This window comes from Pagrus major, chromosome 4 (assembly GCF_040436345.1).
Source record: "Pagrus major chromosome 4, Pma_NU_1.0".
Lineage (NCBI taxonomy): Eukaryota > Metazoa > Chordata > Actinopteri > Spariformes > Sparidae > Pagrus > Pagrus major.
This window is the reverse complement of record NC_133218.1, coordinates 7,479,954-7,503,278: the sequence shown is the minus strand read 5'-3', so window position 1 is coordinate 7,503,278 and position 23,325 is coordinate 7,479,954. Positions and strand designations below refer to the sequence as shown.

Genomic DNA, 23,325 nt, shown 5'->3' with positions numbered 1-23,325 from the left:
CCTCATTTCTCTTATCGCCAACAAGGAGCCAATAGGCAGGAGTGTAAGTCTCCTTTTACAGAGTTACGGAAATATAATCAAAGGAAATGTTTTCAATCCAGTGTGAAGCACTAGAATAACCTCATTGTCTCTGAAGGACAAACAGTACATTAGGTACTGAGCCTTCTGACTCGAGTCAAACTGGATTTATAAATCACAGTTAATTTGGAGGTTATGCACAGACCTTTGTGTAGCGAGACAATGTAAGATCTTTTTCTGGAAATTCTCATCCCAGTGGTGAGACGGTCTTTGTTCATCCTCTTACATTTGACATTCCCTATTTTAAGCCCTACATGTCATGTCTGTTTCATTTGAAATTAGGCTTTGATGAATATTGTATGAAAAAGAACCTGCTTGCAAAGAGACTGACCTTCACAGCTGCTTTGCTGCTGCGTTTGAAGTATTGTCAAGTCGCGTGGGCTTACGAAGGCACTTAGACTAACAGCAGCAGAGAGAAAAGGACTGCAACATATTTAACTAACATCACCTTGATTTGAAAAGGCTAGCTGCGAGGCTCAACAGGCAAGGGCTTAATCAGCAGCATGGTGGTATTTCAAATGGCACTTTAAATGCCCTTTCTCCTTGTTCTGTATTGGTGAGCTGTCTGAGTTTGCCCATTCAGCTGCATGGCTGTGATAAAGGTTAATCTGTCCATGTCAGATATCACAGTGTAATGGCCATCTTTGGATTAAAATAACAAACTGGGAGAAACCAAAGTAACACACACGCACAGAAACACATTCCATGACTCTGCCTCTATTCGTGATTTTTTTAAATCTTTATTTATCTCTTTTTGATCAGTCTGCTTCCTTTGAAACATGCAGTGACCTGCCCGCGTGCTAAAGGCACTTTACAGCCAAATATGACTCGACTTAATTTTTGCCTTTTACAGTCTGATGATCTACCGCACCGCCAGCCATCTGAAGAGTTTTGAGTAAATAACTACTGACTTTTTAATCAAAGACACCGAGACTTATGGCTCCACCTTAACACACATGCCTGAAACATCTGGGTGACCAGCTGCTCCTTTCGCTAATCCGATCGACTCCTTAATGTTCTCTGAGAACATCTGGCAGCGCCTCAGCTCTTTGATTCATCTCACCTGGCGGAACCTTGCTACTTGGCCTTTACCTTGCTCGGTAAGCATTTTGCAAAAACACTTTGAAAAATATCAACGCTCATGACTAAAATTCATCAGGAGAAAAGTGGAGACACACGCCATACACACACACACACACACACACACACACACACAAAGTAATCAAATCTGTGGCGCCCGAGTGTTTTTCCTGCGGGGTGTTTGTGCTTACACCACGGCCTCAGGTGACACTGATAGCCAGCTCATTTGCTCTTTTTAACGTGTCACTGACAGTTCATACTCGGGGTTATTGGTACCAGCGGCCTGTTAATATCTGCAGCTCTAATGCGGGGCAGAAAGGCTGCAGGCTCCACTGGCTGCACACTGCATCCCTCACTCCCCTTCAAAGCAGAAAAATGCCACAGCCTTGATTGCAGAAGGTGACCAGGATGATTGCCCCTGTAGATCTAAATCAAACCTCTGCACATGATTACCTCTCAAAAGGATGTATGAGGCATGTTGGGAATGTTTTCAGGAACGAATGATACTTCTCGGTAATGTGCCACCATTAGTAAGGATATTATAATGGAGGAGGTAGGGGGTAACATAATTACAGGCTCATGTCCTTAATCAATGTTGATTACAATTTCAAGACTGATGACGATGGAGTATCCAATAACACTTTACCAAATCTAATAAAGCATTCTATTTTGTGCATCATTCAGAAACGTTTCACAAGTTCAAGGGGATGGTCGGAGGCTCCGGAGCCACAAACTAAACAATAAATATGCTAAATATCAGGACAGACGTTCATATGCGGAGAATTTTGTCCGACAGGCCTATAGGGAAGCCTGCGCGGTGCTTGGCCTGCTTCCTGTTCAAAACCTGGGCTGCAGAGCGTCTGTCAGGGCAGCTGTCCAAACTACAGCCCAATCAGGCCCCGTGCCATCTTTCTGCAAATTCAGCCTCAAGCTGTCAAGCTCAAGAATGCTCTGGCACACTTGTGGGCGGCAGAAAACGGACGCCATTTAGTATGGAAAACACAATCTTGGTAAATTTAGATGGAGTGACGTGGAGAATGGCTCCATACGTGCCGCTTGGTGTCTCAAAGTAGCCTCTCACCATAATGAAACTGGCATTTCGAGATGCTTATCTCAACAGCTGCATGCGGCTCCGCGTGTAGACATCTCTAGCCGCGCCGCTCTCAACCTCCCTTTTGTGTCATCCTCCTTCTCATCTCATCCGTGTCACGCTGCTGAATGCCCTGCCTAAATAAACGCTCGGAGAATGTGTCATAAATTGTATGCTGTGCTTTCCTCAAACGTCTCTATTCTCGGATGTGCTGAAGATGAGGTGCTGGTTTCGCCCGGGCCCTGTGGCTCAATCTCTGTGCTCTTGAAATTGTCAGACGCAATCATTTTACCCACTTGAGTGTAGGTTCTTATGAACTCAACCTTGGCTAATCCACACAGCAAGGCCTCTGATCGCTTCCTTGTGGAGATAATATTATTGGATACCATGTGATAAATCTTGATCGTTAGCACTCTGCTTTGGAGAGATTTGGAGAAGAGCGGGAGGTGGGGGGCGTTAATCAATAATGTGAGTGGCCTGATCACCCTTAGGGGGCTGCGCAATTGCTGTACAGTGTCACTTTTTAATTCAATAAGCCACACAGCTGTCGCTTCCTCCTGCAGAGCGCCTGTCTCTGTTCTCCTCTCTGTATGTACACCGAGAATCCATTTTATAGAGCACAACTCCCTGTTTACACAAAGAGCTGCCTCCTGCAGACAGTCACGTATGAATACAGAGTGAAGTTTAATCACATATAGGACAATACGAGAAGCTACAGCTAAACCTAAATACTGTTGTTCACCTTCACTTCCAGAGCCGACGCCTGTTCAAATGGAGATTTCCTGCAGGATAAAGATGCCTCAGAAAAGTGACAGTAACTTCACTTCAGTCCCCACATCTAAACCCAACGGAGCTCCTCTGGGATCAGGTGGAACAGGATGTTCGCAGCATGAATGTGCTGCCAAAAAATCTACAGCAAGTGTGTCATACAACTGAGCCAAAATGGACAGAGATCCCCGCGGAACAGCTTGCTGAAATCACGTCGCCAAGATTCCTCATAGTGATTATACTCGACTCTGGTGTATGCCTATACTCAATATGTCAGTCTGGTTTGCCTGGTAGGCTACGAAACCAACTCAGACGGGCTTAACAGAAACAAGAGGGAGCAGACACAATAGATAAGAGGAGAAAAGACGGCGGAGGAAAACAAAAAGCAAAGACACAATGCTTCAGCTTGTTTTTCTCGTGCTCACTGAGCAGCTCTCAGCACGTAATTTGTTTTTACCTAATTAAATAGGGCGCGCAAGGATGGCGAGGTGCCATTGTAAGGGACTGTAATGATCTGTCACCTATGCTGAGAGCATGGTGTGGATCTGATTGACTGTGACACTTCTCTTGGTGGATAACCTTCAAGGCGGTGAGAGGGGGGACAGCTTTGCCTCTGCAGTATACTGTACAGCGAGGGCTGAGAAAACAAGACATGTAGGCGGATAACCAAGCGCATTAAAGAAATATCCACGTAGGAGTCGAATTAAACCATTCGCTACACCTCCCAGACAGTGATTGACCAAACATAACTTAGCAAGCATGACTAGGACGGCGGGCCTGTCAAGCTACCAGTTTCATCACGTTTCAGTGGTGTGAGTGAGGTTATAGTAAGAGTCTGGTGAAATAGCTTACCTCCTACAGAAGTAACTGAGAGTCATTTTCATCCATACCATTAACTAGCTAGGTCTGTTTAGTACTGCCACTGTGTAGCATTTCCCCCCAAAATTCTGTTTGTGAATGAAACACATCAGTCAGTCCTCACCCTGCAAGCCTTTTCTCTTATAAGTTAAACAGGATGATAACACTTATAATACTAGCATGAACAAGTTAGCCAAGTCAAGTCAAACTTAATTATAGCCCAGTATCAGAAAGCACGCCTCGAAGGGCTGTACATGTAATAAAAACAAAAAATAAAAATAAACATACATTTAAAGTTCAAAGTTCTTTAGTTATTTAGTAAAATATATGCTAAAACACGTATACAAGGCATTAAAAACAGAATATTTGTTACCTATCACATAATAAGTGAAAAATAAGCTAAATATAAACACGAACAGAACAGCACATATACAAGAACACATATATACTGCATACAGAAGAAAGTGTAGACATGCAACATGTACGTGAGTGTGCCCACACAGGCTAAGTTAAAGTTGGACAGCAGTATTTAGGGCCGACTGATTGAGGTTGAAGGCTGATGCGAAAAGATGTGTTTGCTTTTGAAAGAGTGGACTGAGTCAGCCTCTTGAGTTCGGGCAGTAAGATGATTCTAAAGAAGAGAGGCCTGGAAAGAGAAGGATCTTGTATTAATAACCTTGTAATACAAGAACAATACATTTTTTCTGTTTCTGTAATCTTTTACAATATTGTGTATGTAGTGCATATGTAAGATCCCTCTTACAATACAAGAATTTTCAACAAGTCATCTGCAAACATTAAAATGTCAGCATTTTCAACCAATGTATGGAACTGAATACTAGCTTGATTAGTGGATGCAGACTCATCAGGGCTGCAAATAGTTGCGACCCTTGGGTGCACCCGCTCCTCCTCCAAGACGCTCTTTAGATATCAGCTTTAAAATGTAGACTTTAGCATGATAAGGGGAAAAACTCACCCTTGAATTAATGTTATCTTACAAGTATAAAGTAATGTAGCCTAAGGGGAACATTAGTTCAGTCCACAAAAAAAATAAAATAACTTCAAGACAGTGCAGCGCTGAGGTCTAAAATTGTGTAAATGTGCATTGCATCCACAACACATTAAAGTGTGTTAAACAAGACAAAACACAACACGCACAGCAACTGAAAAGCCAAATGGAAACACACTTTTTTTTTCACACTCCACTTTTGGTGGAGACAGAAGGAGAGAAGACAGTGAGAGAGAGTGAGAGACAGACAGGTTGTCCTTATTTCTCCCTCTCTGGCCTGTGTTTCTCACAGCCTTTTTTGGACTGACTGTCCTTATTTGCTCTTTACATCTGTTGCAACTTCTGTTCAGTCAATTAAAAGTCGTGGCTTTTAAAAATTGATTTCATAAGCAAAGCAACTAAAAGAAAAAAACTGTCAAGTTAATTTCATTTTGCCTTATCACTGAGCTTGGCATTTGCCTTCTTTTCAAGCAACATAATTACTGAACACGCATTTCATTTAACCACATCATTAGTAATGTACCGATAGGTCCATTTAAGGTTAATGTCTGAACTGTTGTATAAATTAGTTACATGTATCAAAATAATTCCTAAAGAAATTTATATTACAATCATTAATTCATTGTTAAAGATAAGTTGGCTAAAAAACTGTTGCAATTGCCAGCAAAATGGTAATGTGTCATGTGTTAGTGGCAGCCACTGCATTAGCACCCTTGTAGCTAGCCAGCTTTAAGCTAATGCAATGTACCAGCAACAGTTTTGGTATCAGTTGGAAAAGCTGACGGTCGCTGGCTAGAAACAAGTAGCTTGTTCATAGCTAGCCACCATGGGCGTAAATCCCTGGAGTGGCAGGGAGGACACACCTCCTCAACCTGATGATTAAAACATATTCTTAGTGGATATTGGTCGGCCACCAATGAGAGGCTCTTTTAAAACTCTTTTAAAAATTGGTGCTTTAAAAATTGGTTTCTTTACTCTACCATTCAATACAACACAACACATATATAATCATCATCTTCATTTTCACTGCATGGAATTTCAGGTCACTCTCTATGTTACCTAGCGGTTAGCTGACGTCAACCGGTGTTTGCAGCTGTTTGAATTCAATGAGTGAAGCTGGCATTGCAATTTAATGTTCCTTGGCTGGCAGGGTAACAGAGCATTCACTGCTTTTTGGTGTCCCCCCCCCCCCCCCCCCCGGTAATTGCTCTTGAGTAAATTTCATGGGATTGTCCCCTCTAGAGCTGATATTAGATAAATCACCCCTGCTACCCACATCTGAAACCAAGGAACCACTGCTTCAGTAATTAGGCTTCTATGACTTTCATGTAGTATATCTGCCAATGTTCTCATTGTAACTTGAATAGAAAGCAGGTGCAAGATGTTCTGGTGCAAACACTCAACCCCTGTATGAATGTAGTGAAGCAAAGCACTGACACTCTGTGGTAGAATTTTCTTACTGGAGATAAAAAGTATACTGGTGTGGTACATATGATTCTGCCACAATCCTTTCTATTCATCCTATATCTGTAGGTACAGTCAGGGAGCTATTTAAAGCCACAGGTCAATCTTTCATCTCTTTATCAAAAAAAAAAAAAATCTATCAGTGAAAAAGTCAGCCAAAGCCACCTCCTGCCACGTCTCAAACTGGCGCTCAACGGCTGCTGTATCTCTGCGAGATCACAGGTGATCTGTCATAGCAGGCAGGTGTTTTGTATGCTGGTCAGGGTCCCTTTAGAACAGCATCTGCTCCCTCCACATCCTCCCAATCACCTGCCCTGTCCGCACACGCACACGCACACACACACACACACACACGCACGCACGCGCTCTATTGTAGCCAGCCCTGCTGTTTATCTACACTTTCTCCGACACAATCCATCTCAACATGGAGGCAGCAGAGTCAAACCTGAGTACAAGCGTTCTCTAAGTAGCAAAGTTTAGCTTGTCAGCGGGCCAGCTTTGCTGTAAAAGCTACATGAATGCACAGGGAATCAGGGCAGTAGCGCTTGGATGGGCACAGTAACAATTAGTTGCGGTGGAGGACAGAGAGGAGTGTCTGCGGCTGTGAATATGCATGCCGTGGTTCTCCACTCCTTGTCATTGGGACTTAATAAAAATGCGCGACTCAACAAGGGGCACTGAGCAGAAAGATTAAACTGGGCTAAGCCACCAAACTGCCTGCATCTCTTGAATTTTACATCTCATAGGCCTGGAGGCACAGTCTTCCCCCTGACATACTCCGCTGGTCTTTCAGGCAGATCTGAATGCATGCACCAGTGTGTGTGAAGTGATACAGGAAGATCTCTCCAATCTCCTCGCCGATGGACTGGAACAATGCCAGTAGAGCTCACAAACACTGCATCTCTTCCCCGAATCTGGACGGGCCTCAGATAAGGACCACAGCGACCAAAAGGATTCCTGACACGGGCCAGGCTGGCAGCCGTAGATCCACCAGGTCGACACAGATGGAGGTACGGATGACTAATCCTGACTCACACAGACACGAAGGTGCCAGCATGTGGTAATCATGCACACTGGCAGCAAGACGTAACATCAGAGACTTTGAACTTTGATACAAATTGTAAGTAATAGGTGAGGTGACGGCAGTAAAATGTAGATAACTCAATCATGTCTGCCAACCTGGACTATATTTCCATTTCAACTATTTTTGACGTATTGCACAATAGCTTGGAGCTGCAACCCGAGGAAAGATGTGTATTACCTCGGTTTCTCTCTGGATTTTTCTGGACAGAAAGATTTCTCTGGACACGTAGCTCGCTAACTCGTGCTGTTTAAAATTCACAGTTTTTTTCCCTGTAAATAGGGCAAATCTGTGGGGTCTTAATTAGCGATTGTGGGCTGCTTCTCTGTTCTGCAGCCCCATTTGATTCAGACGAATAACACAGGTGAGTTTTTACCGAGAAGTCAAGACACAGGAAAGACTGCATCTACTTATATCCCACTGTTATAAAGGGCAGATCGTGCAACAAACTGGGAACCACTTGAGGGGGCAGATGATTCGAACAACAGCGGTGTTGTGACGTGAATGCAACAGAAGTAGGGTGATGGAGTGACACATGTAGTGGCTGAATGTAATCAGTAACATAAATAATGGTGAAATAATATGCAACAATCTGTCTTGTGGCTAGAAAATATGTAAGATGGCATTTAAACATCTCTTTGATTGCCGTATTTTAGTACTAGATAACTAACTAAATAAAAATTTCAGAATAAATTCAATCATTTTTACATGATCCATTGCTCATTGGTTGGACCACACTGAGCCTTCAGTATTGTGACTATATCGTGAATGGGTTATGATGCTATAATGGCGATAAAAATCTGTCCACAGATGTAAAGAAAGACCAGGGCTATGTTCAGACTGCAGGCAAACCAGATTTGTTTCTCTAATCAGATCTAAAACTGTCCCCACTTTTATTTGCAAGTGATTAGATTGGATTTTAGTGTCCAGACATCACCAACATATCTGCATGGGTTGCTGTGGTAACAACATGGATGTCAGTGACTCCGTATGCTGGTGATGCAGCTTTCCAGCATGGGAGCGTGATCAATCATCTCGCTCTCCGAACAATCACATTGTCAAGTCATGGAGCAGACAACTTATTCCAGCATGACTCCTAGGACTGTTGTTCTTTGTGTTTTGTTCCACACTGCTCTGCTAGTAGCAGCATGGATTCTGCTCTGATGCACTTCTGTCACTGTCGATTTGACGTCCAGATCGTGCTTTGAAATCCGATACGAGCATCGAGATCGTGCAGAATGAGACACATCTGTAGAAATTTGATATGAAGCACGTTTTGAACAACCTTCAAATGTGCAAAAAATTCATTTCATGTGGTTGTTTTGCAGTCCAGTCTTCCTAAATTCAATCTGGATATGCCAACTGGGCTGGCAGTCTAAACAAAGCCATAGAAACACCTGGCAAGGTAGGCAAAAACTGCTCCTGTGTGCCCATACAACAGGTGTTTCCAGCACCACATTTTGCCTCGGTGACACACACGCACAAACACAGACTCACGAGGTGATATCATTACCAGCCGATGCTGTTGTGGCTGGTAATGATATTGTCTTATTCAAACTGAGCGCTGCTCACCTCAAACAGGTGTGATGAGCACAGGACAACAACACAAATAGAGAAATCTGTCATTGGAAAGAAACATAACTGTTCCAACTCAGGCAGAAAATCTTGTGTTCATGCAGGACCTCTTCAATCACGCTGACTGAGTAAATGTGTTCTCAGGGCCTATTTTCTTAAACTCTGACAATCTGAAAACCTGTAGCCGTAAAATCCCCCGATGTTTTTAGTGTCGGTTTTAAGAAGGAAGTACCTGCTCTTGAAGGGATGATTTAGGTTATTTTGACTCCTGATTCATCCTTAACCCACTCCATCATTTGTAATAACGACAGTAGTGGTCTGTCTACAGTATGTGCAGGCTACCATCTGCTTTCCTTTCACATTCATTGGGCATCATCATTGCAGTCAGGAAGAAGGGATACATCACTTCTCCCCGGCCATATGTATTCATCAGAGGAAGAAAGCCTGCACTTGATATTCAAAAACCAGCCATGTTAGTCTGTCAGTGCACGGCTTCTGATTTCCAGGCTCTTTGTAATACTGTGATTCTCTCCCACTTTCTCCTCTGGTCCTTTCCAGCTCATTCTTTTTAACTTTGTCAGGGAGAAAGGATTCATTATTTGAATACATCCGCTCTGTTGCTAATTTGTAGGAGAGTGAAACGGAGACTGATGCCCTCTCCGACCTGAATCTGCCGTGTCTAATTATGCCGTCTACCTTTTTTAGGTCACACCTGGTGTCACAGCGCCACACTCCAGCAATGTTAAGTGGTGCTTTTAATGGGTTTTCTGCCACAGGTCCACGTTAAAAAATAAGGACCGGCATAGACCGCTCCATATTAAGGATCAAAATTACCTGCGAGAGGGGGCAGAACCATTTAATATCTGGAGACGGAGGGAGGTGAGATGAAAAATGAAAAGAAGCAACTCCAGCCTCATCTGCGTTATATATATAATTTCATTACTCATTTTGATGTTATTGCTGAGTAAACTGCCGCAAGAATTTCCTACAGTATGGATGCAAAAACACATGAGAAGGTATGTATGGACCACAATAGAAATACTCACGTGGAAACTAATTTTATCTTTCATACTTTTACTTTTCATACGCTCAGATTCTGTTTTGAAAAACAAGGAATTTGGAATTTAATTTATTTGTGATTTCAGTGCTGCTGCTGCCGTCCAAATCATTGGTCAGTCTCATACACAGGACACTGGTCAGATGAGAGGTTCTTTCTGATCTGCTCAGCTGCACCATGCGTTTAAAACTGGAACGTAAAGGTGAAAGATGTGTGGGAATCCTTGATCTCTGTCATCACCATCTGGCAAAAAGTAGCAGCTTAAAACAAAAATGAAAAGCTTGATATCCTGTTTTTTTACCTCTTCACTCATATAACTCACTCGTACACTCTATTGTAATTCAATAAACAGCTCTGCTATCAATTGAACCTCTGTGAGGCTTATACTGTTTTGTTTATGTTGACATTGTTAGCAAATGTGTAAATTCAATTATGTGGTAATTACTGAGTTATAGGTGATGTTGTACGACACTACTTTATATCGACAGGAGTCTCTAATTCCTTTGTCATCCCTGTTAATGAACATGTGGGCAGAATCGTAACTGTAAGAAATTTAAGTTTTATTTATTTTGATGCAATGACAGAGCGCATTACGTTACAGCTTTCCAGGGGGCATGAATCTTTGGTTCCAACGGTCTGTTTGACAGGTTTTGATAGTCTAGTATATTATTGTGTACTAAAGATACTTTGTGTTATCGTGGCCACACAGGCAGTTACTGACCAGCATTGCCAGATTTATAATAATAACCATATTTGTTCAATAATTCAACCCTGTGACCTATCAGTAATGACAAAAAAAAAAACGATAATTTGACCGTCTGTGATGCTTAATGTTAGTAGTTGGTTTTAGTCTACTTTGTCCCATTGTGATTCACTTCCAGACATGATGAGCATACTGAAATATTCTTTTTAATTCTTTTCTTTTTAATTCTTTTTTTTTTATTCAGTCGTGCTTGGCTTAGGCTGTGATGATGAACGTGATTTGCAAGCCCGGCTGTCGTTCTCACTCCTGCTTGACTTAGAGTTGGTATGCTGTGTTCAAGTCGAGCTGTTTTGAATGTGCCAGTAAGCCCAGTTATTTATGTAATTAGCTTAGCTTGTGGACTGTTTTCATGCAGAATATGAACCGGCTTTCAGTCATACTGTGGTGTCATTTAATTTTGTGTTAGTAGGATATTACAAAAACTCAGACTGCTGGTCTGATGGACACCGTCTTCTAAGCATCATAGCTACATCTGCTTGCTTTAAAGAAAATGATGTGATTAAACACATGTCCTGTAAAATTACACATTTACGCCCATTTATTCTTGTGGTTATGACTCATGTAATTTAATTTTAATCCTCCGGTATGATAGTTTAACATTTCCCATCTGGCAACGCTGTTACTGATTTTGCTAGCTGTTGCATAGCTACTTGAATCACAGGGTAATGTACAGAGGGCTGAGGGACTACGACCCATGAAAGACGGACAGATACACAACCTAATAATTAGCGACAAATTAGCACCGAGTGTGCTGGAGCTCTCTGCGACTCAGATGTCTTGCCCATACTCCTTTATTAGTTTATTTACAGGGACCCAACATTTCCCCATGAGCAAGCACTTGGTGACAGTGGCGACAATAATTGCCTTTTAATAGTCAGAAACCTCGGAGGAGAACCGGACTCAATGGATTGGCCAAAAAATCAGTTCAATCAGTGCTATTGTCAACAAGCTGGCTAGCAGGCGATCTAGCTTCCACTTTACAAATGCGCTAGTTAGCCTGACCTGCTAACTGTGAATTCTGTGTGGAATACACACCATAACGGAACGACGGGTCCTCCCAAATGTTGATGGTAGTTAATGGATCTTAAAACAACTCGGTTGTTTGACAACATTTGCAAAATATGCCGGCTGCTGTTGTGTAAAAACACCCAACCAGAGGATCAAAACACAGTTTGATGAATGTAAAATAAAACAAAACAGAAAGGGGAAAAAAACAGTAGCTCTTCTTTTAGAATATAGTTTATATTCTTTCACAAAATGTTAGTTTGACCTCCAACATGGGACAACTGGTTGTACAGGAGGCTGTCGGACAGATATTTGGAAATCATTCCACTTCTTCAGGATAAGCTGCGGATTATAATAAATACTTTTATTGGTCTGATGCTATGAATGTTTGATATTAAGTCTTATGTCGGACTAAAAAGCTGGAAAGCCCTATTCTGCAAATCAAAAGGTAAGTAAACTGGGTTCAGATGGGTTTATCCTCCTCTATATCCCTGCTGCAAAGTGAATTTCAGTTTAACTCCCCTGACACTGAGGCTTTGCTTAACAGGAGGAGTTGAGACAGAAAGCCCAAGGCACTGAAAATGAAGGACTGTTAAATAATTTTTGTCAGATGGGGCGTCAGACTTGGATTGAAGCAGACAAGGCTTCAGCAAAAACACAAGGGATAGTCCTGTGGGGAAAAGTGTGTGTCATGCTCAACACCTTCACAACCCATTCTGATCAAGCTCTTTTACTGGATGGGCAGATTCTAAAACAGGGCCAAATCCTGAAAGATAAGACACGCACACACACACACACACACACACACACGCACACACACATGCACACACGCACTTAAAGCCACATGTCTGAAAGATTTCTGTGACTAGCATACACACTTGACTTCAAATGAGGTCAGCAAGTTTCATTTTTTTGCCCTGAAACAATGCAAATATATGAGTGTAAAAAAAGTCAGGGTCAGAGTCTGCAGCATGTGGAGTGATTCAGAATGACGGACAGGTAGGTATCACTTTAAGGCCCAATACTTAAGTCTCATCTGTCTCTCTCATCTGTTTAAGTCTCAAAACATCACACCCTGCCTGCTCCAAAAGACAAACTGCTGCTTCAGCTTGCATGAAGTTATGAGCAAAAAAACTAAAAGGTGAAAGTGATAATATAACCTTGCTTTCTTTGATCGAGGAATACTTCGAAAAATAAGATCGTTCCTTTCTCAAGGTTACCTAGCAAATGTTGTACGTTTCCTATTCTGGCCTCGTCTAGATCACCGCAATGCATTTAATTCAAAATAGCATACATTATTAACAGCTGGTACAAAGTTTTCTCAGTTTTTTGCTGTCCTTTGGCTCTAAGTTACTTCCAGAATGTATTTTAAAATGTTATTGTTAACTTAGAAAGCCACTCAGGGTCGAGCACCGTCTTATACAGTGTTTGTGGCCTCTGGAGCCGATGCACTTGCTCGTAACCCGAGGTCCTCAGTGACAGTCTTGCTTGCTATACCCGTCATCAAAACTTCCAATGCATTTGAATATCTTAGGTTGGTTAGCTCTAAGTGTGCTTTCAAATATCTCCTGAAAACTGGTATTTATTCATAAAGACTGTCGTTTGTATTGTATATCACTTGTGCATTCCTACAGTGGGGGAGAAATGAAAACAGGGCCAACTGCTTTATTTAAAACCATTAAAGCGAGCAGGCTAAGACATGCTCTGTCTGTCGGTCTATCGAGGGTCTGCTATGGACAATGCAACTCCTTATTTAGCCATACTCATTTCACATTTCACAACACAAACACCCAACCCAATCACCAGAATAAATGCTAGTGAAGTATATTTCTACAAAACCACAGACAAGTTCAAACTCGCCACTTTGCATTTGTTTAGTGTAATTTTCTATTTCTCTCTTGTAACAATGATACTTTCTGCTTAGGTTCAGGAACAAAATCCACTTGGTTAGGTTTCAGAGAACAAGAGCCTACCTGTTTTGGTTGCCACAAAAGTGTAGATATGGTACGTCTTCCTGTGCAGAATAGCCAGCTTTGGTCGCCACAAAAATGGCTGGAAATCATCCCACATAGTCGAACTGCAGTCGCCCGGTTGGCAGGTTTTTGGCTTGCAATAACACCATCACCATCCCCTCCAGCTCCTGATGTGAAAGGCGACCAATAAGCATAAAGTATGATGTGAACGTGATATGTCACATTCGGTATAAATATCAACCTTGGGAGTATCTGCAGTTTGCGGTTAACTGTAACGTTATATCCGGCCAACTGGGCTGCAAACGCCCACTTGCTTGTGGGACTTACGGTAGTCATATGGCATATTTTTTGGCACCAAAAACTTTAAAACATTATGCCAGCATAGCTTGCATGACGTGAATAAAACTCACAGCTTCATTGCTTGACACTCTCTCGCTTTAACATCAGATTCAAAATACATCAGAAATAGGCAAACAAGCAATTAACGAGTAACTTCAATGGGAAATAATAGAGCAACAGAAAATATAATATTAATTTAATAATTACACAAATGTGTTGGTTGATTCGTTTGTATCTAATGACTTAACTTGAGTAGTTTCTAATGTTTATTGCCTTTGGTTGTGCAGCACATGGTTACATTGTTTAGAAGGGTGCTCTCTGAAGAAATATTCATTATTACTATTATTAGTAGTAGTAATATTGGTAGCAGTAGAAGAAGTCATAGTAGTTTTAGATAAAGAATAGGGACCCCTCACATGTAAAAGGATGACTTGAGATAACTGCAGAAGATATTTCTTGGTTCCTTTTCATCTTACTTTTTCCCTCATATAGGCAGCACGAGGGCCAGAGAGCTGAGATCACAATCTCGTGAAATGATCATTAAATTGGTCTATATGTCATGGGACCAATGTGCCGTGGGACTGCAGCTACCATGCTCTCTGACCAGGCTAAATAAGAAGATATGGGAGAGCTATAATGCAATCTGATGGTGAGAAAGACACATTAAGCATTTTTTGACGGGAAGAGTTTTCATTTGGATTTTTTTTAAAGGGGCACTACGTAGTTTTGGAGAAGAAATTTAAACTCAGAATTTTAATACTGACAATGTTAATGAGGTAATAATACAAACTGAGAATTATTTATTTTTTTCCATGACTGAATAAACAAGCTGTTCTCAGAGGAAAATAAGGTCCCCAGAACACTGTTTGAAGCTAGAAAGGTGGCAGGGTCCGCCACGTATAAACAAAGTAAAACAGAATGAAATTGTGTTGTCCTTTAAGGTCACTTTGTTTATTCAGTTTATTCAGTCATGAAAAACAAAGAGGGTTTGGTTATTTAGTTTGTTTAGGGGTAAAAAAAAAAAAAAAAAAAAAAAAAAAATCAGTCAATGAAGATCTCTCTTCTGATTAAAATTTATTTTCCAAAAACTACATAGCACACCTTTAAAGCAGGATTTGGTGTTTTGTTGATTAAATCTAGACTAAAGCAATATCCCCTCAAACACTGTATATATCCAGTGTTTTTTGCAGGTGTATTATTGACGAGGCCAAAACATCTATTTTTGGCCTGATGAGGAACTTAAATTCTCTGTAGGTGGGTGAGGTCGGTTAGGAGCTATTTCTAGCAGGCTTACTGACTTGCATCCCTGAAGCTGTTTACTTGTATTCTCCCACACCACACTAGCTACGATCAGCTATGTGATATATAAATCTCCTCCAGTGATGGTTTTACTTTCTTGGTGAAATCAAAAAGGGAGGACTGTCCATCTTATTAGAGATGGGATGTCCAATATCCAGTTTGATTACTGTGCTGATAAGAATTTGTTAGTAGGCTGGTTTTTAAGTTAAGATGTGAGGAGTGGCTGTGAAGTCTCAGCTGGCATTCAAGGAAGGTCTTTTATACCTTGAGGGAGTCGGGGAGGAGTAGAGTCAAGGTCTGATTAACTTCGGAGCTCCAATTTCTCCTCGATCCAGTACTCGTTTGTATGGGCGAAACCTCAAAACAGCTCTACTGGGTAAAATGGTAACAAACATCACACACAGACAAGGCCAGACGCATCACCAGAGCCAGAAATCACGCTTAAGATTCATCCGCACACATACACACACAGGAAATCTAATTTTTAACTAGCTGTCAGCAAGCATTAAAACAGTAAACAAAACAAGTAACTTCTATATTCTACCCATATTCAGACTGGCCCTTTTTCACTTTTCCCCCCGACAGTATTATACAGTCAAGTTAATTGGATGTGTATATGAATCTAGACATTTCTCCACATATGGACTTCTGCTAATGGCCTTTTGCTTGTCTGCATCTGTATGCCAGACATGATGCTGAATTCTTGCTCAGGTCTCCTTGGAAAAAAACAAATCTCAAGAGGCTTACTGAGTCGTTGAAAAAGGTTAAATGAAGTCAATACAAGTTAAATATAAGGTCAAGTAAGATGATAAATAATGCTACGTTATGTTATTTGTATTGGTCCCAGTTTTGATGTAGTGTTACCGTTTCTGGTACAAATACTGAATAATAAAGAGGTCTGTCAAGTAACACAGTGTGATAGATAACAGTGTGATTTAATTAAAGTTTATGAAGTCATTACTGATCTGTGTCCTGAATTCATAATTTAACTGGTAAAGAGTTTTGCACTACAGATGTTACTAACATGGTTACTAACTGCTACCGGTCCTCCTACTGCTACTGTACTGCTGCTACTGCATCAAATACTACTACTACTACTACTAATACTGCTACTACCACTAGCATATACGACTAAGGCAGTTACAACACTACAACCACTAATAGTGCTGCTACCATTACTGTGTCTAGTACTCATAGCCATGGGCGTATGAGCCATTGTACCCTTTTGCCATGTAGAAAAGGCGTCTGTCTGTTCACTCGTGTCCGTACTTCATTATCAAATACATTCTGCTGTCTTATTAAGAAAATTCACAATCAGTGAAACTCCATACCACGTTTTCACTTGTACACACATATACACGAGCGCACCGCTCACATTAACTAGTCATTGATGCCCGAATGCCAGGCAGCTGAAACAAGGTGGGTCAAACACTGTCACTACAAAAAGCCCTGAGCACAGAGAACGTACTAGGTAGGAAAAAGGGAAACGTGACAGGAAAGAGGAAAGGAAGATGGCAAACATGACTAAAAGGGAGAGAAAGAAGGGATCAAATGAAGAGGAAAAGAAGGAACAAATTAACTGAACAAAAAAGGGATGAAGGATATCAAAAAGGGGAGCACTAGCTGTAAGCTTTTATTTTGTATTATTGCTAAATCTTTTAAGTGTGCACCTGATAAATGTGTCAGGTTATGAAATGAATTGAATAAAGAACAGCAAAAAGCACCAAACCCCTTTAAGTCATTATTGGTCAGTAATGTCTAATTCATTTAGATATTTCATTAGATTTTTTGGTTCAATGTGTTGGATTTTAGGCTACTTGCTTTTTGAAATTTTAGCAATTACAATTTTAGCCAAAAACAGTATATACAGTTAGGGTCTGTGCCACAAAGCTATAATAAAGAAGTCATAAAATACATTTCTATACTTTTAATTTTCACATCCTCAAATATGTGTCTGGATGAAAATGTACCCATCATTTTTCTCATGCGTTTATCCAGATTAAAGCATTAATCCATCTGTTAAAAGGAACCAGAATACAGGAACTGGCCAACAGACAATGCCATCGTCCATGGCCGATGGCTGACAGTCATCAACCACTGAGCCGTTGACCATCGTAATATTGTGATTTAGTAAAAAGGCACTTTCAACTGTACCAATGTTACTTGCATTTTCGTAGCTTAGCTTGCTCAGTATAGCTAGCTAGCTAACTTTTTTTCAAACTTTAGAGGTTGAACGCACATCACCCAATTCTAACCACTATTACTATTACTAATACTACTTACAACTTACTTATGCGTATTTGAGTCTGTGTGTCTGCATTGTGAATGTGAAGCTACTGCTAGCACTAGGTAGCTTAGCTCAACTAAGAATCCACCTACAGCACCTCTAGACATCACTAACATCGAATATCTTCTTGTTGAATCCGTACAAAAAACAAAGCATAAAAATGTACACATTGGAGTTTAATGAAAAGTTGTGATCGGACTGTTTTTGGGCTGTATGCAGGGTCAGCACTGGAAGCTTGCTGACCCTATACTTCGCCTGGCCAAGAAATTGCTGTTGCAGCCCCATAACCCTTAAATACGCTGTAAACTTTCCATGAAAGAAAAAGCTGATTCTCTTTCAAGAAATAATGCCACGATGGTTGTTTCCTCTCTTCTTCTTTGGTTACTGAGTGTATGTAGCCATCAGGGAAGCGGAGAAGAGGAAGTGACATCTATTTGTGTCCAAATGTTTTGAGGCTTGTTAGCATCAAGTGCTTGTCACACCTTTCCAATCAGAATGGGGGAAGCTGTGTCCTTCAGGTTTTTTTTGGGTAACTTTTGGAAAGTGTCAATAGGACATTCATACATACTTCACAGGTAGGGTTTAAATTTCCTCTCAAGCTCTTTCTTTTTTTGTCATTCACTCCATCACACACAACTGCAACGCCATGAATTCCTTTGACAAAAGAACCCCAAAACCCTCCCCCCAAATATGTGCGCAAGCTTTTGAACCCTTATGGATAATCCACAGAAAATCTAACAAGTCATCAATCAAATCTGTGCATTTTTGAACGGTTAGAAGCATTGATTAGATGATGATGATTTAGATATGTTGAGGGACAAAACGATGAACAAATACGATGATTGCCATCATTTCATTGCAAAAGGCCATTCTATTATAGTAGTCTGGCCCTCTCTGTCTCCTCCTGTCAGTGTTACGGAAAGAGTAAACCCGATCACAGCTGTGTTTAAGCAGACGGGAAACAAATTTTCAATCATGCGGCAAAAAAGATTAACATCAGCCTCCTATCTAGCTACATAACATGCAAAACATGATACTAATGTTTCTTTTCTGCAGACGATGCCGTGTTTCTGCCTCATAGAGTTCATGTAACTGGTTTCATACGTGTCTTTACCACATCATTAACGAGTCAACGAGGCAAATAACTGCAGTAGCCTCAGACAGCTCGAGAGCCAAGTGCTGAGGGGAAAAAACTGAGAGAAATATTCTACTTTTATTCCCCTGGCCCTTGTTTCTCCCAGAACAGGGGTCTGACTTTCTGCTCAGATTCTATTTTCAAGGCTTGTGACCCCTCCGACATCGCTGCAACTCATTGAAAGCATCAAGAGGTTCTGTTTGTTTCTGCTCCCTTTTTTCTTCAATCACCTTTAGCCACTAGCACAATCATCCTTGGTATTGGAGAAGATTTCCTACCAGTGCCCGTACCTGACACCACATTTCAGACGGGCAAACTGTAGGGAGCCATAAGGTCTTGGTTATGGGACCAAACCAGGCAAAACAGACGGGTGTGTTTCTGTTTCACATCTCCATCGCAAATAAAAGATCTCTGTGAAATATGTAAGTCTTTTAATGGATGTTTGGTATGTTGATGAATTCATGTGAGTTTTTATATTTAATTTCCCATGTTAATGAGGTAGTGTGTTTGTGTGAAGGGAGACATTTACAGAACATTCTGTGAAAAGACATGATATACAGCAGCATCCCAGTGACACTATTTTTGTTAAATGTTTAAAGATATAATATGTAGGAATTCTGCATTAAACCAAAGAAATAGACCTTTGTTATATATATTGTTGAGTTGTGTACGTACATTATCCCAAATGTTTCCAACAATGTTCAGACCAAGAGGAATCCTCAAGTTTACACAAAGTAGTGTGTTTCAGTAGGTCGCCAATGCTACTTTCAGGTTAGAGAAACATTAGATACATTTTCATCAGGTTGTTTAACGGAACAGTGAAGCAAGTTTGATGACACTAGCATTTGTATTTATTTGCGGTACAGCACACAGAGGGCGTGTGTTTCTGTGTGGTCAAATTCAGGAAAACTCTCAGTGAATTCAGTAGCCCACTCACCAGAATCTCTGCTTCTCTCTCTGCTTTTTCCTCTCTACTCTCCATAATGTAACGCTCATGAAGTGAAGAACATTTCCCCCCCTCAGCCCCAGTCGGCAGTCAACATGACAGAACATAAGCACCCGAAAATTGAGGTCAACTCAACGGATCTCTGCTGCAGTCAGGTTGATAAACAGGAGAGAAGACAAGTCCTCTTTTTAATCCGAAAGCTTAAAAATGAATCTCTGAGCTCTCCTCCCGTCAGTGAACAGTTCTGAGTCAGAGTAGAATCTGGTGGCTCCAGGTGTTTATTCTCCAGAGGGTCTGGCTCTAATCCAGACTCTCGAGCCAACTTAAAGCAGCTGAGTAGCGTTTCTTGCCCCCTGCTCCCCCCGGCCCTTCACACAACACTTGGCAAACAAAATCTGTTGTGCGGCAGAAGTTACATATTGTAGGTGTAAGCAACTGGCCTATTTTTAAAAAAAACTGCCTTGTTACAGACGAGGACTATGTTAACAATGGACTAACCACTTTTTCTGCTTTTCACATTAGAAGCTAAATGTGCCAGCATTAGATGTGTTCAGAGTTGGAAATATTTCATTATACAGAAATATTGTGGCATGTCAGTAAATATCTTTGTTAAACAAGTCTTTCCTACAACTACAATTTGGCTCATTTACACTATAAAAGAGTGTTTAATTAATCTAATTTTCTTGTGCTGAGGATATGATAATCAACACAAATTATTGGGCTGTTATATTTCTGTCTTTTTCTCTCTTTCTGGGAACATTTTGTGCCTTTATTTGAGAGTGAGCAGTGGAAAGATGACAGTAAAAGAGGGGGGGAGTAAAAACAGGGAGAGGGATGAGGAATGAAGCTAGCAAATGTCTCCGTCCAGGGTCAAACCTAGGACGTTGTGGTTCATGGAAGGCACTGTAACCAAAAGGCTGCCCTATTTCTTTCTTCATAAGGTGGCACAAAATGTGTTTCATGTGGCAGATGTTAACCTGTACACCTGAAGGGTGTACAGGTTATGCTTCTCCTTAAAATGTTTATTTTCTGAGGTGAATACTGTACGTTTAGAGTTTTACGGCACAAATCTCAACACTTTATATAAAGTATTTATGAGCAAGTCAAACATGCAAGGCTGCACTTCTGCTGTGTGCATCACACAATGATTAATGGGTGTACTGTCCTCACAAGCTGAGGTCAACTGATGGATACATTGACAACACGGAAGGGGAAATTTTCACAAATTTCTCTATTTTTGCACCCTGTGTCAGTTGCTCTAGAAGAATATAAATCATTCAAATATCATTTGCTTGTTCAGTAGTATAGTGGGGTTTGATCACTTTTAACTTATGTCTGTATATTAAAAGGGATCTGAAATCATACTCTCTTTTATCTGTTATTGTGTCATTTGATTTTGGCAAAATCGTCCTGGTATTTCATGTTCCCGTTCACAGTGATTTACAGTGGAATTATCAAAAAAAGCATAGGCAACACATGTTGGACAAAGAATTTTAAAGGTTAAAGTTGCAATATGTATGTATGCAGTATGTAATTTTAGTTGAAAATTTAGGCTACTAAAATTAACATTATACTATAGTCTGATCCCTACAAGCATTCCTCACTGGGTCCCCCTTAATTCTTGGCATGAAAACCCATCACTGTGCTGTAGCGTCCACACTCCACCAGTACTCTAAGCTCAAAGTCCAAAGCGCTAGCTGCACCGCTAACTGAGCTATCGGCAGCTGCAGTTGGCAGCAGTTAGCAGTTACTCTTGTGATGTGCTGCCCCCTAATTGTTCGGAGTATGAATACGACAGGTGGCCATTCCTACATACTGCACCTTTAAACAATTAGGTCTACCATTTGAACAGACATTAACTTTGAACACGTGACTTGTAACTATCCTTAAAGTGGTAATGTTAAGGACAAGGTATTTTTTTGGATGCATCTCATTTATTTTTACATTGGTAGTGACTGAAAAACTGCCATCAAGGAAGAAGTCAGTTGAGGTCATTCAGGGATCTGATCAGGATGCTTCCGAGATATCTCCTTGTGAAAATATTCTGGGCATGTCCAACTGGCAGAAGGCCTTGGGGACGATGCAGAAGGAGGCATGTACTGTATAGCAAGTCCACTGAAAGTCAAATAAGCTGCACATTTGTACAGTCAATTGTAGGAGGGTTTCATATTCACAGTCATGTGAACGGTTTAACAAATAAAATGACGTCTTTCACCAAAAGCTCTGATTATTCTGACATTAAAACTTTAAATGGCCCCATTTTAGTCGGGCATAGTCATACAAATACCAAGGAAGTCAGATAGCAGACAGCACGTTACCTTTCAAGATTCATATTCAACATTTGACTCAAACATGACAAATCTAACTAGGCCTCTTGTAAAGTATTGAAGGATCTCTGCTTTCTTCCAAGCACAAAGCTACTGTGCCGTCATGTCTGTCCTTGACTATTAATATATGCTGTATTGTCATGCTGCCCCATCAACACTAAAGCAGTTCAATCCAGTGTATCATAGAGCATTATGCATTATGGACTTCTTTACAGTTATAATAGCCAAAAATAGCCATCTTGTGTTATTCATTTTTAAAGTTTACTGTTGTAGTTACCAAGACCAAAAACCTTATTTAAATCTAGTAACTACAGTGCATGATCCTGTACTTCCTTAATTTAAGATAGCCCTCAGGTATGCATTAATGTCGGCAGAACTGGGTTCAGGTACCATGAACCTTATTAATGGAATAAACTGCAAACTGCCCTTGAAGTAGAGTCTTATGTTCCCCTCTGAGATGTAAAAGCTTTGCTATTTGATGTTTTTTATGATTCTTGGAACTGTTTCTATTAAAGCTGCACTGTGTAGTTTTTGGAGGACAAGAGAAAGATCTTCATTGACTGATTTTTTTTTTATATGCCTAAACAAACTTAATAAACAAATTCTCTTCATTTACATGACTGAATAAGCTGAATGAACAAACTGACCTTAAAGGACTTCAGTCAAAAAGCAGAATGCAAGGGGAGCTGCTCGGTTGTAGAAAATGCAGTCCCTCTGGTGCTCATCAGTTTAGGGATCTTGTTCTTTCAACACTGTAGATAAAGTCTGAGGTACTCCAGAGGGTAATGAGTTAAACAGCCTTTAATTAATCATGGCTGTTGAATCACAACAATAGTAAAAACATGCCTTCATCAGGGCAGTACAAAATGGCCGCCTTTGGGCTCTTACATTTATAGGTTAGCAGACAGTCACATGATCAGTATAGCCAAGTAAGTAGTAACATGATTGGTCTGGACAGCTATCCTCATCATCAGTGAAGACAGGTGAGCAGTAACATGATTGGTCTAGATAACCACATGACAGACTATGCAGGTTGTCACATGATCAGTATGAGCAGGTTGGTAGTCACATAATTAGGCAGTTAAAATCAAAAGACTAAGCATGATCAGTGAAAAAAAAAAAAACAGTAAGCAAGATAATAGTCTGTAAACCACATATGAGGTATTGCAATTTATAACAGACTTTATGTTG

General features: G+C 40.7%; 1 long non-coding RNA gene across 1 annotated transcript; it reads right to left on the bottom strand.

Moving 5' to 3' along the window:
* Nucleotides 1–4,163: 4,163 nt before the first annotated feature.
* Nucleotides 4,164–22,970, bottom strand: LOC140994188 (uncharacterized). Its single transcript, XR_012178726.1, has 3 exons — nt 22,782–22,970; nt 13,802–13,968; nt 4,164–4,520 (listed from the first exon to the last, which is right to left on the bottom strand). It is a non-coding gene; the product is annotated as an uncharacterized lncRNA (long non-coding RNA).
* Between the last annotated feature and the right edge of the window lie 355 nt (nt 22,971–23,325).